Source organism: Phalangium opilio, unplaced genomic scaffold (assembly GCF_054372755.1).
Source record: "Phalangium opilio isolate 3A_F unplaced genomic scaffold, DU_Popi_V2 ptg000487l_1, whole genome shotgun sequence".
Taxonomy (NCBI): Eukaryota; Metazoa; Arthropoda; class Arachnida; order Opiliones; family Phalangiidae; genus Phalangium; species Phalangium opilio.
The window spans coordinates 1,638,189-1,655,774 of record NW_028324237.1 but is presented as its reverse complement, the minus strand read 5'-3'; the positions used below and the strand labels follow the sequence as shown (position 1 = coordinate 1,655,774).

Sequence of the window (17,586 nt, the reverse complement as noted above, 5' to 3'; positions counted from 1 at the left end):
AAGTAGGGCTGTGCGAATAGTGGTTTTTCAAACCGAATCGAATACGAATCGAATAGTAAATCTCCTATTCGAAATCCGAATCGAGTACTCGTTCAAACGAATATTACTCGTTTTTCAAAAAATCAGGTTCGAGTACTCTTTTTTTTCGATTAATCGGTTTTACCAGACGAATATTCGTTTCGAAGCGATTAATCGTTTTCTAAATACACTTAGGAGTACTAGTTTTTTAAAAGAGTACTTGAAAATTGTAAAACTCAGTTTTATCAGACGAATATTCTTTTCAAAACGATTAATCGTTTCCTAAATACACGTAGCAGTCTAAAAATATTGTATTTCCCCATAGAATGGAATTTTTCCTAAGACTGAATGATTCGTGAGAGAAAAACAAAACATCGCGAATTGCGCAATCTTGTTGAAATTCTATAAACAAAACGGCTTTATATATGTCATATGACACATTTCCAATCGAACATAACTGTACGCGCTCGCCTCATTTCAATGAGCCTGAGCTCGATTTGAGCGAGGCTCTTCAAAATTATTGATAAGCTCACGAGCCCGAGCCGAGCCTGAATGTTTATGAAAGAAATTCTTGAGCTCGAGCCCGGGCTCACAATACGTCAAAAACCAAATGAGCCTTGAGCTGATCCCAGGTTTAACCGAAAAATTAACGAGAGCTTGCGCTGAGCCTTTTTACAATTTTTTTGGCTTTCTGGAACTCGAGCGAGGCCAATTCAAAACTGAGAGACCGCTTATTTTGAAAGCGCGCTCACTGTTTTGAGACTGCGCTCAGCTTGGCTCAGGGCCCCATTCAGTGCCAACAGAAACTAGTAAAACTCATTGGTAGATGAAGTTTTGAAGTTTTTTTAATTCAAAAGTAGTGCAAGTCATTTAGATAGTAAATATATATATATATATATATTTACTTATATATATTGTAGTTTTGCATTTGTCGCGTAAAAATAGCTAAAAATTATTTATTTCATCATCTACGATGCTTGGAGGAAATATTCTCCGGAAATATGAGACCAAGCTCGAGCTTGAGCTAACTAAACTGACTGAACCCGAGCTCGACATGAGCCTTAAATTTTATCAATTTTGAGCCCGAGGTGAGCCCGCGAAAGATATTAGAGAGAGCTTGAGCTCGAGCTTAGCCCATCAAAATTATGTGAATAAACCCGAGCCCGAGATGAGCTTAGTTATAAAAACTAACTGAGCTTGAGCACACATTGAGCTCTAAAGAAAGAGAGTTTCAATTTTGAGCTTGAGGTGAGCTCGTTGGAAATTTTTCTAAAGTAACGTGAGCTGAGCTAAGCCCAAGCGATAGTGGAGAGGTATGCAATCGAATACTCGTTTTCTATTCGAATTTAGCCCCTTGGAAGCGATTACTCTTTATAATCTTTTCGTGATTCGAATACTCGTTTTTCTCAAAATGGCAAATTCGATTCGTCGAATCGAATAATCGATTCGAATTAAACGAATACTATTCGAAAATTCGAGTATTCGCACAGCCCTAGTTGGAAGGCTAGACGTTTCTCGTAACCCTAGCCGATCGCCGCGTATGTCTTAACCTTAAGGATGATGGTGGTGTTAGAAGCCAGGTGTACAGACTGGTGTCCATGTGGGATGGACAAAAACAAAGACCAGAAGATGGTGGTGTTAGAAGCCAGGTGTGCAGACTTGTGTCCATGTGGGATGGACAAAGAATAGAAGATGGTGGTGTTTAGAAGCCAGTAAGTACAGACTGGTGTCCATGTGGAATGGACTAAGACGAGAAGGTGGTGGTGTTTAGAAGCCAGTAAGTACAGACTGGTGTCCATGTGGAATGGGCGAAAGACTACAAGATGGTGGTGTTTAGAAGCCAATAAGTTCAGACTATTGTCCATGTGGGGTGGCCAAATGAACAGACTTGTTAAACAGGCAATGGAGTAATAGCCTGTAAGTCGAATACAATTTCCGGGACTGTAAATGCGGTCTGGAAATTGAATACACGTTTGCTCCGATTTGTAAACTGCGAAAGCGGTCACGTGGGTGTAACAACGGACAGACAGACACACAGATACACAGACACACACACACGATCGTTACAGAACCTCTCCGTGACATACGTCACTCGGAGAGGTAAAAAATAAAGATTTTCAGGATTAAAATATTAGCGAGTTTTCTTAGCTATGTCATACCAACGAGCTTTATGGACGCTGAGGCTTACCTTTCCGCCATCTTTTGAAATAGCGTGCTGAAAAATATCCCAACTGGCAACAACGGGGCTTTTTACTGCTAGTCTTTCATATAACTAAACTGTAATATAATTATTTTAACTACAGCACAACCTTCGATATCCTTTAATAATATAAATCCATGTCGAAGTATAGCTCCAAAGCTTTACTTTACTATATTAGTTATTATTTTTTCGGGATTTTCTCTAATTTGGACCGAAGACTTCATTAGTCGTGTAAATGAAAAATTTAAACGATCCTTAGAAAATTTTTTATTTAGTCACTAAACATATATTATTTAAATTAACACTAAAAATAAGAGGAAATGTATTTAATAATTTTTAAATAGTTTGAGAAGAAAAGGTTTTAAAGGTTTAATTTTTGTATTTTATTTTTATTTAATTTTTATTATTATTTTTTTTATTTTTATTATTATTATTATTATTTTTTATTAATTTGCAAGATTACTCGTAATAATATCCACGTCCTCCTCTTCGACCCCGGCCGTACGGCCTAGGCCAGCTCTCTCCCCGCCAGTATGGGCCTTTGTTAGCATAGCGCCGCCCACGCCCCCGGGTTCGGCTGGGTCCAACGGACCCTGCGTCCTCCGCATGTTCCTAATGGATAAAGTAAAAAGGTTATATAAAAATTAGTAATGATTTTCTGCCCATTTCATTCTACCTTTTAAATGAAGTCAACGACAGAGTAAATTCAAAAATTACAGTGAAGCTTACATATTTTTCGGGCCCTTCGATTTTTTCTAAGGCTTGTAAGCCTTTCGCGGCTTTGTCATGCTCGTCGAGCAATTGCTGGCCAAAGAGCTGATTTGTTCTTGCTATTGTTTTATTTTTCATCAGTTCTTTGGTTCTTGGGAACCCGTCAAATATATTTTCCCTTCGCCGGTCCTCCAAGCCTTCCATTTGAGCCAAAACTTTTTCTTGGCAATCCTCTATCGAGGCCTTTATTCTCTCCTGAAAATTTTTTTTTAATAATAATTAATGACATTTTAAGAAAATGACTTATAAACGTATAGCGCCTTAGACGTTTCGAAATTGCAATATTAATTTAAAGGGATAGTTGCTGCTTATTGCCAGGACCGTTTATTTAGATTTTAGTTAGAGTTAACATTATCAAATCATTCTGCTTCTTGGCATCGTTTAGTTCCGTGAGAACATGGCACAGAACATGTTCTGTTTGGAAGTATATCGCTTCCTTCTGTTTAGTGCCGCAAGAGTATCTCTTGGATTGTTTTATGAAGTCATCGACTTCCGGGACGAACGTGTTTTGCTCAAAATGGGTCTATTGAAATAAAATTGCGGGTTTTACTATCCGAATATCGTATAACCAGAAGAAATAAAGAAATTTTGAAGAATAGCTTTTCATGAAGATTAAAGCTATTCTTCACTATATTAGAAAGAGTACTGGAGTAATTACTGAAGTAATCTTTAATCGGTCTGAGAGATTACTCACAATTTTATCCATGATAAATTTGAAAATTTACTATATTTCCGAAAACGAACCACAACTAAACTAAACTAAACCGAAACCGAAGTGAGCTCTAGCCTGCTACCGAGAAAAGGATCATTGTAAAGGGAATCAGTATAGCCCGAGGGATTGACTATAACCCAAGGGATTGAGCATATCACGAGGGGTCGGTCCTTCGAAGAAAAAGAAGTTAATCTTGAAATAAATGCAAATTTTATAAATTTCTCTATATTTTGTAAATTATTCGTGGGTTTCCTTAAACTTTTATATATTTTTGATTTGTTTATTTTTCCGGTAATTACGAAATAAAGTTGGATTTCAATAAAAATCCTTTTTTATTTTTTTAGCAGTAACATCTTTTCTCCAATAGATACATAATTCAATATGCAATTTCGCATTTAACAAGTTATTTTCGATCTTCAACAAATTATAATTTTTTATGCGATTCTTAAACATATGATGGGTTTTTGAATTTTGCCAAAAATACAATGTAATTTTTTTACTTCTCACAGGATGTTTAGAAATGACCGACCCCTTGGTATAGAACCCTTCATCCCTGCATGATGAGAAATGGGGGAAGGAAGTTTAAATTATACAGGGTGTTCCGAAAAGGACGGTAAGTACAGTGAGTTCTTCAGCCATTTCGAGTCGAAAATGTTCTATGACATTTTGCACAAAGGTACACCTTTTACAAGTTATGAACGCAGTGTTTTACTGATGAGCCGTTAAATTTAAGTAACAAACATAGTTAGGTAGTTAGACTTAGTTTTCCAAGAGATCTAGCTTATTGTTATGCCCAATCACGATGGACGAAATATGTATCTAACAGGGCTCGAACCTGGGACCTTCCGCGTGTAAAACGGACGTGATAACCACTACACCATAGATCCCTACTAATAATGAGTTTTCCAAGACACCTAGCTTATTTTTATGCCGAATCACGATGGACAAAATATGTATCTATCGAACCTGGGACCTTCCGCGTATTAGGCGGACGTGATTACCACTACACCATAGTTAGGTAGATAGACTTAGTTTTCCAAGAGACCTAGCTTATTGTTACGCCCAATCACGATGGACAAAATATGTATCTACCAGGGCTCGAACCTGGGACCTTCGGCGTATTAGGCGGACGTGATAACCACTACACCATAGTTAGGTAGTTAGACTTAGTTTTCCAAGAGACCTAGCTTATTGTTATGCCCAATCACGATGGACAAAATATGTATCTACCAGGGTTCAAACCTGGGACCTTCCGCGTGTAAAGCAGACGTGATAACCACTACACCATAGATACTTAGTAATATTGAATTTTCCAAGAGACCTAGCTTTTTTTAATATCTTATCACGATGGTCAAAATATGTATCTACCAGGGCTAGAACCTGGGACGTTCCGCGTGTGAAGCGGACGTGATTACCACTACACCATAGTTAGGTATTTAGACTGAGTTTTCCAAGAGACCTATCTTATTTTTATGCGCAATCACGATGGACAAAACATGCCAGAGCTCGAACCTGGGATCTTCCGCGTGTAAAGCGGACGTGATAACCACTACACCATAGTTAGGTAGTTCGACTGAGTTTTCCAAGAGACCTAGCTTATTGCTATTCCCAATCACGATGGACAAAATGTGCATCTATAAGGGCTCGAACCTGGGACCTTCCGCGTGTATCGCGGACGAGATAACCACTACACCATGGATACCTACTAATTTTGAGTTTTTCAAGACACCTACCTTATTTTTATGCCGAATCACGCTGGACAAAATATGTATCTACCAGGGCTCGAACCTGCGACCTTTCGCGTGTTAGGCTGCCGTGATAACCACTACACCATAGTTAGGTAGTTAGACTGAGTTTTCCAAGAGATCTAGCTTATTGTTATGCCCAATCACGATGGACGAAATATGTATCTAACAGGGCTCGAACCTGGGATCTTCCGCGTGTAAAACGGCCGTGATAACCACTACACCATAGTTACCTACTAATATTGAGTTTTCCAAGACACCCAGCTTATTTTTATGCCCAATCACGATGGTCCAAACATGTATCTCATGGGGCTCGAACCTGGGACCTTCCGCGTGTATCGCGGACGTGATAACCACTACACCATGGATACCTACTAATTTTGAGTTTTTCAAGACACCTACCTTATTTTTATGCCGAATCACGATGGACAAAATATGTATCTACCAGGGCTCGAACCTGCGACCTTTCGCGTGTTAGGCTGCCGTGATAACCACTACACCATAGTTAGGTAGTTAGACTGAGTTTTCCAAGAGATCTAGATTATTGTTATGCCCAATCACGATGGACGAAATATGTATCTAACAGGGCTCGAACCTGCGACCTTTCGCTTGTTAGGCTGCCGTGATAACCACTACACCATAGTTAGGCATTTAGACTGAGTTTTCCAAGAGATCTATCTTATTTTTATCCCCAATCACGATGGTGAAAACATGTATCTACCAGGGCTCGAACCTGGGACCTTTCGCGTGTAAAACGGCCGTGATAACCACTACACCATAGTTACCTACTAATTTTGAGTTTTTCAAGACACCCAGCTTATTTTTATGCCCAATAACGATGGTCCAAACATGTATCTCATGGGGCTCGAACCTGGGACCTTCAGCGTGTGAAGCGGACGTGATTACAACTACACCATAGTTAGGTATTTAGACTGAGTTTTCCAAGAGACCTATCTTATTTTTATGCGCAATCACGATGGACAAAACATGCATATACAAGGGCTCGAACCTGGGATCTTCCGCGTGTAAAGCGGGCGTGATAACCACTACACCATAGTTAGGTAGTTAGACTTAGTTTTTCAAGAGATCTAGCTTATTGTTATGCCCAATCACGATGGACGAAATATGTATCTAACAGGGCTCGAACCTGGGACCTTCCGCGTGTAAAACGGACGTGATAACCACTACACCATAGATCCCTACTAATAATGAGTTTGTTACTGTCCAAGGTAGCGACCGCCTGGGCCTTGCCTTCCGTTCCCCGCACCGGAGTTGGCCTCGTTGAAGTTCCATCTACGTACTCCCAGAGGTCGTTCTTTTGAAAAGGGCTTCCACTTGCATTTTTCAGGTATCATAATTATCTTTCGTTAACGTCTCGATTCGTCCCAGGTGATTTCCGGCCATTCTCCTTAAAGGATAATCTTCCTGGCGTTGAACTTCGTATGACTTCTAAACCTCTGCGCAGTGGAAGCGTGCTGGGCCCATAACCTGTTGTTGTTTGACGCAAGAACGACTCTGGGACTAACTGGTTATAAACTCTTTATTAATTTAATTAAAACATTAAAGTTAATTTCCGGGAACGCTTGTGACTAAAAACTGACAACTGAACAACTGACCAACGTTATCAGAATGTTATCCGGTTATATAGTTAAAGGCATCGCGATAAAAAATAAAAGGTTACAAGAATGACCGCGATGCATAAAAACACAAGTATAGAAAATAGAATCTGGATATAGATAAAAAACAACCGGTATTATCTCTAATTTACAACAAAAACCCTCGGAAATAATAGTTTTTGCCGAACGCCATCGCTGCATCGGAACCGGATTGTACCGGTTTTTTTAGAGCAAAGCGGGAAAATCAAACTTCTTTGAAAGCTTCGCTTTGTTTGTGTGAAACAGCGCTGTTACCTCGATGTAGATCTCTCCACTATGCGTGGTTCAATTGATAGTCTAGTGTTTGATTTCGCCGCTATGCTCGCCGCTTTAATCGTTGCTGTGCTCTTCGCTCCACTATGTACTTAGCCTTAGACTATATTATCATTCCAAAGACGATTGATAAAATTAAAAGGGTAGATCCAGAAGAGACATACTTTGTTTGCAAATTTGCGATTGTTTGTATGACGTTTAGATATTCCTCTAAAAATTGTTTTATCGAGCCAAATGTGGAATTGATCTTCATTTGTAGCATGTTATCAAGTAGAAAGCGAAGTGTTAATGATGGTAATTTAAGGAAATATTTATACCTCTTTGGAAAAACCTACATTTGCAATTAATTTGTGTGGTTACAGTAAGATGGATTTTAGAAAAATTATCCAAACAATGTTCCGCACATTGTATTCCTTCGTACGTTTTATTGGAACACCCGTGAACAAAATCTGGCCTTATGAATCGTAAAAACATCCCCGAAGCTCAATTGTATCCATTTGAAATACCATTTATACTAAAAAGACCCATAGATGGTCTTGAAAATTTGTGAAATGGAGATCAGATATCTAAATATGTTAATAAACTATTCAAAATGAAAATAATGGAATATTTCTTCCAGGATAACCGAAATACCTCAGATTTCCAGCGTCAAGTGCCTGCTACTATTTGGAAGTTTTTATCCACAAGAGCAACAGCACACTCGATGGCAACTCACTACATCCATTGCGGATTATTTCTTAAAAGGATGTAACTATCAAATAGCAGTCGGTGGTAGCCTAGGTGACGAGTTTTCTTATAAATATTCCGAACGCTTAACCGTGAGATCTGGCTTCATTGGAGCTGGACTGGCAATAACAAGAGCGGAGCCTCCGAAATGAGCTAGGCCCATGCGTGTAGCGAAGCGAGAATATTTTTAAACTAATTTAGTTCGCCATGTTGTCCCGCTTGAAGGCGCTTTTAGTACCGTAAAATAAACATAAGTTCAGCCTCATGACCCCGTCGACTGCTACAATATTAAGGCAAGGTATAGACGTAGAGCGGTGAAGCCGAGGTAGCGGATAGTTTAAAAATCTTTTAGAAAATTTCTGAAGACCTTTTTTAAACAATCAAACCAAAGAAGTAAAGGATAAAAAAGTTAAGGCTAAAAAATTAAAGGTTATGAAGGGGTAAAAAATCCTCTAATGGTATATGAAAACTGTGAATTGGAATCTTCAAGAAGTTTTGATTTACTAAAAAAACAACGATGATAAAACCTCATAATTACTTTTTTGTCCATACAATTGAACCAATAGATTCAATAAAAAAGAATGGCCCTAAAAATTACGTTAATTTAAAGTTGAAAGCTTTCTTTTTCATAAAAGTTTTATAATTGGCCTCTAAAATATCAACGATAATTTATGGTTGCAACGGTCATAAAAGGGTAAAAATAATTTCTCTGAGAAACTGGATATTTAACCACGTAAAAATCGACACGCATGGGCCTAGTTCATTTCGGAGGCTCCGGCAAGAGACGTAAACGTGGCATCAGTTCTCATACCAATATATTAAAAATTCAAGGAAAACATTCTAGACAAGCTAAAAAAATTTAAAACCGGAATCACTTTGATAAAATATAACATTGCCTTTTAATTCCATGTTGCGTTGGTTTTTGTAAATAATTTGTAGTAAAAGAGGTTCAAATAAATCTCTTTAGTCAAGTATTTCCTGGTGTGAGAGTGATAGGAATGTTTGGAAATTGGGAATAAACTATTTCCCTAATGAATCAATCCCAAGTGAAGAGAAACTGTGCACTTATGGTATCTTCGGTTTCTGTGATAGTAATATTATCTTGTAATGGCAGTTAAATTGCTTTCTAGTATTTTGTTAATACTATAAAGGTATTGTCATGTCTTTCTAAAAAAGAAAATTTTTGTATGTATTTTTATGTATTAATTTTAATACCCTAGGATTAATTCTTGCCTTTTAGTTATGCTTTGGTCCCATTGAACCGAATTCCCATTCGACAGAAGGGGGGTTTTTTTGGGGTCCCATTTGACCGAACGTAGCCAAAGGTGCGATTTTATTATAGTCCCATTGGACCGAAATTCTATTGAACTGGAAGAAGACATACTGTGTGGTTTTGCATTAAATATATTTTTAATTTCACAACTTATTGTTGTTAAAATAAATGTGAGTTGAAAATGTATTACTGCACTTATTTTAACTACGTTTTAATTACGGCGAACCTCACCTACCCTAGCCTAACCTAACCTAACCTAACCTTACCAAACGTAACCTAACCTAACCTAACCTTGTTTGGAGGTAAAAAGATTATTTATATGAGTATTAAAAGCCCGCCTCTTACCACGAACAATTTATTAGCAATAATAGAAATATTTTGGAAAAGATGTCAGATAATTAATTGAAGAATATTTTGGAAAAGGTGGCAGCTAATTAATAGGAGAATATTTTGGAAAAGGTGGCAGCTAATTAATAGGAAAATCTTTTGGAAAAGGTGGCAGCTAATTAATAGGAGAATATTTTAGAAAAGGTGGTAGCTAATTAAAAGGAGAATATTTTGGAAAATGTGGCAGCTAATTAGTAGGAGAATGTTTTGGAAAAGGTTGCAGCTAATTAATAGGAGAATATTTTGGAAAAGGTGGCAGCTAATTAATAGGAGAATGTTTTTGAAAAGGTGGTAGCTAATTAAAAGGAGAATATTTTGGAAAAGGTGGTAGCTAGTTAAAAGGAGAATATTTTGGAAAATGTGGTAGCTAATTAGTAAGAGAATGTTTGGGAAAAGGTTGCAGCTAATTAATAGGAGAATATTTTGAAAAACGTGGCAGCTAATTAATAGGAAAATCTTTTGGAAAAGGTGGCAGCTAATTAATAGGATAATGTTTTGGAAAAGGTGGTAGCTATTTAAAGGAAGAATATTTTGGAAAAGGTGGTAGCTAATTAAAAGGAGCATATTTTGGAAAAGGTGTCAACGAATTATTGGAACCAAACCAAACCTAAACTAACCTAAGCTAACCTAACCTAAGCTAACCTAACCTAACCTAACCTAAGCTAACCTAACCTAACCTAACCTAAGCTAACCTAACCTAACCTAACCTAACCTAACCTAACCTAACCTAACCTAACCTAACCTAACCTATGCTAACCTAACCTAACCTAACCCAACCCAACCCACCCGAAACCAAAATATTAAAATTTTAATTTAAAATTTAAAGACATTGATGGAACTACCATTAAGACTGTACTTTATTTTAAGCACAATTTGTTTATTAATTCTACATATCTCTTGCCTTGAAAGGAATGAAAGTGAGCGTTTTAATTAGTATCACGAAACATCTACTTTTAATATTATTAACATACCTTTCGGAGATTCGAACCAACAACCTATCGCTTCGCAGTCCAACATCGTATCCACTACACCACCGAATCGCTGACGGCTACAGTGTTTCAAGTTATATTCATGTATTTTTTAGGGGCATATTCGGACGATTGGGATTTCGGTCCATCGGGAATATAGCCATTGGGCTGGAAATCTAAAATCATTGCGGGATATTCGGTCGAATGGGATTTCGGTCCATTGGGAATTCGGTTGAAAGGAACGATACCTTAGTGCTATGGCTACTATCACTCCTTTTAAGTGATTATAAAAATGTTCCTGTCAAATTTTTTTAAAGACCCACATAACTTATTATAGCATTGTGTAGGCTCTCGAAGTTGGGGACGCAAGCTAGATGGGGTGTTCTCTTCCTCCCCTTGCTTTGACTTCCCGTTCGCGATTTTAACGTTACACACGCTAGCTTGGGTCCTCATCAATGCGAAGTATCACACCTCCTCGGTGGTGAGAGCTGGTAACCACTACGTTGTGTGGGCTAAGCGGATACGCGTCCTTCTCAAGCCAAGGTGTTGAGGCATCGTGCCGAGGGCTGCATGGTACCGGGAAAGTAAAACTACGGTATCGCTAACGATCCCCTCGGGGCACCAGGCGACACCCCGTTGTATCTAGCCTTCCACCCGGGTGGGGGACTACCGGATGGTGACCGATTACTTGCCCCCTTACTCGTGGGATTCTTATGGATAACACATCAAAAAACAACTCTAAAACTACAACACCTACGGTGCAGGGGTCTGCTCAGGGCAGAACCCACACTGATACCACTACGCTAGGGCCTGTATCCAGCGATACTCGTGCCGATTTATCGGTGCGTGTGGCTGGTAAGGCTTCGAAACGTACCATGCGACGTCGTCTCAAACGACAGATCGCTAAGGAAAAGGCCAAATCGGGGTCTGGAACGGTCTCCACCCCCGCTGGGGGTGCGGCGACACGTGACACCCATTTGAAGAGGCCTAGAACGGAGGACTCGACTCCCTCGCCCAGCACCTCGCAGGCGGCGGCGAAAAAGGCTAAGTCCTATAGAGACGCCGCCAGCGCCGAAAATATGGCCATTGTTAAAAAAGGCTATCCGAAGGCGGTCATCACGGATGAAGACGTGGGCCCAATCCAGAAGGCGATTCTAGGGGCGCTGGATGGGATACCTTCGGGGAGCCGTCAACCACGCCTTGCGAATTTTAGCCTGACGGCCGGGGTCCTGGTATACTCCTGTGAGGATACGTTCACTGGTCAATGGTTGAAGGAGAACATAGCCGACTCGGTGGTGGGGGATGCGGTGCTCTCAGTAATGAGAGCTAGCGAACTCCCTAAGCCGTTTAAGGTAATGTTCCGCACCAGGGACAGAGATCCGTCGGGAGAGTTTACAGTCGTCCGCAAACAATAAGACCAGTGAATCGTTCACTACAGCGGAAAGTGAGTTAACGAACACTCCGAAGAGGAGCAGCCCCAGGACAGACCTCTGCGGAACCCCACTGAGTAGGGGCAGAGGCGGGGAGTTTGACCCTTAAAGACAACATTCTGCAGGTGGCCGGTCACGAACGAGGTTAACCCGCTGAGCACCGAGCCGGATATACCACCACTGACGAGACCCTCTGAAATGCCCTTCGTTGGGATGGTGTCAAACGCCTTCGACAATGGCGTGCCATCATCGAGCCATGTAACCCACGAGTGAGATATGCCTCCAGCGGGTTGGTTTCGCAAGAGCGACGGGCACGAAAGCCATGTTGGGAGGGGTGCACGAAGTCCGTGGCGGCAAGATGGGTATCAAGGATGGTTTTGGCGATTAGCTCACAGAGTTTGCAACCCACGCTGGTAGGGCTAATCGGGCGGTAATTGGCGGCCTTGGAGCGACCACCCTTCTTGTAAATGGGAATGACGTGGTCCAGGCGCCAGACTTGCGGAACGGTGCCTTGAGCAAAGCTGGCGTTCAAAATCGTTGACAGGGGATCGCACAGTGTCGTGGTCAGAAGCGAAGTAGGTAGGGGTGAAGGCCATTGGGACCAGCCGATTTGGAGGGTTTTAGTCTGGTGAGTTGGTGGAGCACGTCCTGTTCCAAACAGGAGAACCGGGTCAGCGTAGTGCCGGACAAGGCAGAGGGGCATCGTGGCTGGAGTTTGGGGAGCGAGTTCGAGGAAACTTGGGCGAAGAGACTGTTGAAATGTGTATATATATACTTGTTATAGTTTTTATCCACGTTGTGAAAGACATACTGGATTTACAGTTATTATCTGTGAGTGTGTGTATGTTTGTGGTTTCTATGTGGATGCTAGATTGACGAAAAGTCGTTTTTAGCTAGGTGTGGTAAGACCCTTATGTACCACAAACGTTGGGCCATCTCGAATATTACCCGAGCGAGTTAAAAAACATGAATACTGTACGACGTTTGCAAATACAAAACCATCACGCCCTCCCCAGCCCGAACCACACCTGGCTAATACGGAAATTGTATTTGCGTGACTTCTTAACAATGAGTATGAATAAGGCTTAAAGCAGAAACGTGATCAAAACGTAGATTAAGTCAGCCAATACGATAATTTATAATTTCGTTACGTGTTGGAGGGAGGGGCTCTATATGAGTCGGACTGAAGTAAATTCTAACCGTTCTCTTGTCCTGCTTCTAAAGTTACATTTATTACCAAAGCCGTTATTGCAACTTTTCGCGAGTAAAATGAGATTTTATCTCTGACTTTATAATAAGGGCCATTTTCAATCAACGTTCTCGCAGTTTTATGCTTTGGCTTTCAATATTATTCTTCGAACTTTTGTCGTGTTTCCGAAGACGAAAATGAATATTCAAAGTCGAAAAGCCACAACCCAGACAGTTTTCGAGCAAGCATCAAAGAAATAAAATTGACTTAAGACGGCGTAACTCAATTACTTTTACTTTAAGAGGCTTTAACTTAAAGAAAATGGGAAACAAATGAAAAAATAAACTCATTCAGACGTCTTCTTGTCGAAGGTTTAAAGCCAGGAAATACAAAAAGCTGAATTTGAAACTTGTTTGAAAACCGTCTACGATTTGTGTTTCTGCTTTTGACTGAACATTACATTTGACGCAAAAGCTCTTTTTGGTTCAAGAAAATCTTGATTGAAAATAGGCCTTTAGAAATGAAGTATTTCACAGGTTTGATATCGCAAATGTGCGTGCAAAACTAAGTGGATTTTTAAATGACTTTAATAACACTCCGTAATTGCTTCTCGTATATGCCATCTTTTCAAAATGTAATTATTCCTACTTTCCGTCGAGGGGCCAGCCACTCAGCGTATTCAGTGAACAAGTTTGCACCCTGGTATATTAAAAAATAATTACGAGTAATCTTTAAAAGTCTACTCTTGAGAGCCTTAAAATTATAACGCGCAATCCTTAGTAGGTGGACCGGGAATCTGAGTGACGAACACCTCGTTTGGCGCTGTTAATCCAGTCTGTTTCCGTGATTATAAATGATCGTTTTAAGTAAATGGTGTCGAAACACAATTAAGGCTCTGTTTTGACCGGATAATGATGACACCAAAATGAGCGTGCGGAGGTAATTGGACTCTTCAGTCGATTCCGGCGGTAAAACTCGCTTTGACTTCTCATGGTGAGGACACGCTGTAGATACGATCATTTTGTGTATTCAAGTTTAGCACAAACAAGGGGCTTCTATTTGCTTAAAATATGGAAGAAGAGGTCTATAACGTAAGCGTATACAGTTTCTCTGAAAAGGTAAGTTATCAATACCTGAAAACGTTCTAGTTGTGAATATTGTACATATAGTGTTCGTTAACTTGACGCTGTAAGATTGTCGAAATCGAGGGGTCGGACGTTTTAGAAAAAGTGTACGGGATTTCGAAACCCAATTTGATTTGATAAAATCCAATACATTTTGCGATTTTTCCCGTGATTTCGTCGGAATTTTCGATTTTTTTCCCTTGATTTCGACCGATTTTAGGATATTTTCATGGTTTCCTCGGGTTTTGAGATTTTTCCCGTGATTTCGTCAGATTTTGTGATTTCTTTTGATTTTGGATTTCGTGATTTCTTCACCTTTTTGTGATTTCGCTTCTAATTTTATGATTTCATTACGGATTTTATGATTTCATTACTGATTTTATGATTTTATTACTGATTTCGTGATTTCTTTACTGATTTTGTGATTTAGTTGCTGATTTCGGATTTTTTATTTGATTTTGAAATCAGCCATGATTTCGGATTTCTTAAGTTGGATTTTACGGGTAGGCTGGGTAGCGTACAGGATTTCATGAATGACCGACCCCTCGGTCGAAATAGTGCATCGGAGTTTTTTGAGTTTGAAGAAATTGCGCATTGAGATACCGTGTTCCAGACTATAGTTGTGAACTTTATGATAGCATATTAAATTTAATCATCTTATTTGAATGAAATTTAAATTTGTAAAATAAAATTTAATTGTATTATAATTTTCAATTTCCTAGCCGCTTTGGGATTTTCCTAAATACTCTATCCACAGAATGATTTATTACGCTTTTGAAAATAATAAACATCTCCGGTAAAGTATGCCAGATAACCGATAACCAAGAGGAAATGGAGGTGGAGTACAATTCTCAGCTGTTAAAAATTGCCTTGAATACGCGTCTAAGCAAAAACAAATTTAATCTTGTCCGTACACTCTAAGAAATTACCGAAAAATTAACGGAAGCAAAACGATACCGAAAAGCGCTACTAACAGGAATTAACATGTTTATGTCTATGACTAAATAATATTAATTATTATTGAATAATTGCCATTAAATTAATGGTTTGTTGCGTAAAAATTTACGGTTACGTCTTCCCCAAAATAAACTGTTATCATGCACGCATTATTCTGAGAGAGCGGTAGCTCTCTTAGATAACACTTCATACTGCCGTTTGATTGGATGTAACTTTTTTCGTATTATGTCTACTGCTTTGAAAACGTTCGTCTGAACTAAAATATGGACCATTAATATGTGGTTAAAATTTCAAAATGATCCACTTATTGCTTTATTCTATAAAAAATAAAGTTGCTAAGGGTGGTTTTCATTTGCATAAAATTAGTGTTTTTGGTGAAAACGTTAAAATTTTCTCCTTTTTACCCATTTTGTCGCCACCGTTTTGAAATGAAATGTTTGTTTGTTACGTTTGTTTACGGTTTTATATCAAAAGAAAAACCTATTTCTAGGAACAAATTTAAGGTTTTTGAGAAAAATTAAGTTTAAGTGCTACATTTCATGTTTTTAAATCATGCTTTGACTCACGTTATTGCACCCTATATGTCATACTGTTGGAGTTACGGCGTTTTACCGTGGATAATGCCGAGAAGAATGCAACTCTTGCACTTACGCTGTTTTACACTTTACGGTCTTTGTTAACAATGACAGTTTTTATTAATATCTGTTATTTCAGTCTTCATATTAATTAAAATTGTTTAGAAACCATAAGAGATAAAAACTTTTAGGGCGTTGCACTTCCATCGGTATTCTAGCTTAGTTACCAGTTGTCGGTAATCTAACTTAATTACCACTCGTCGGTAATCTAGCATCATTACCAGTCGTCAGTAATCTAGCGTCATTATCAGTCGCCGGTAATCTAGCTTCAATACTAGTCGTCATTAAAATCTGTTATTGCGCACATTACTGCATTAACAAAGGGTATACCGGACGGACTGTGGGAATTTATTCTGACAGCCAGGCCGCCCTGAAAGCGCTGAACAGAGTTCTGTTGTACTGGGTGCCAGGGCGTAGCGGGTATTATGGCAATGAGCAAGCCGATAGTTTTGCGAAAAGAGGCGCGGAGGCCAAGCTCCTGGGGCCAGAGCCGGCCGTCCCCATCCCCTACGGGCACGTCAAACGGAGTCTGCATGAAAGGTTGACTGTCATACAAAACCAGCTCTGGCATAACATGGAGGGCCAGAGACAGACAAACCAGTTAGTCAATGGTCCCTGCAGGTCTCGTGCTAGAGTCCTAATTTCGCTCAGCAGATGGGATATTAGGCTGGCCACCGGTCTTCTGACCGGACACTGCCGGCTAAATAGGCACCTCCATCTGATGGGTTTTGCCAACGACCCTCTCTGCAGGTCTTGTCGGGAGAAGGAAGAAACATCCGCTCACGTACTTTGCGAGTGCGATTGCTTCGCCTTGCTTAGACTAGAATATTTTGATTCACACACTGAAATGACCGCATAGATTAGTTCCTTTTTTTGTTGTTGGGAGAGCTTAATTTTTAATTTATTTTCGTTCACTTCTAACTTGAACCGACTGAAAAATTCATGTTAGGGTTAACTTATTTTTTTTCTAAGTAAAACGTACTCCTTTTTTGTTACTTTTTATTTTTTATTTTATTTTACGTGAGCCGTCTTAACTCATAGGGAGCCAAGAGCGATCTGAAAAATTGGCGACTGCGAGAGTCTCTCTTCTCTTTTTTTTTCTCATTCAAAAAGCGTGGTTTAGTGCTGACCAATAATGGTCCCCTAAACCCAACGACTTTCAAAAAATTTTCTTATATGGGCATGGAGAGATCGCTGAGGCTTTACCCCTTTTCTTCACCTCTAGTGCCAAGGTGTGCATTCCGGAGGAACGCGGTGGCTCCTATCGCGGAATCTTGGCGCCAGCGATCTCTCCCCCTCCCAAAGGGACCTCGATCAAGTTTTTTTTCTTTTTCTTTTTTTACGTACAAAATTAACAAAATTATTAAGTTTTAAACCAAGTCACAACAGAAATACATCAAATACAAGAAATACAATAAGTTGCAAAACAATACATTAAATACAAAAGAAATACATTAATTACTACACAAGAAATACATTAATTACTACACAAGAAATACATTAATTACTACACAAGAAATACA

At 39.4% G+C, this 17,586-nt stretch overlaps 1 non-coding gene across 1 annotated transcript; it reads right to left on the bottom strand.

The window, feature by feature from the left end:
* Positions 1–4,922: 4,922 nt before the first annotated feature.
* Positions 4,923–4,995, bottom strand: TRNAV-UAC (transfer RNA valine (anticodon UAC)). Its single transcript has one exon. It is a non-coding gene; the product is annotated as a tRNA-Val (tRNA).
* Positions 4,996–17,586: the final 12,591 nt, after the last annotated feature.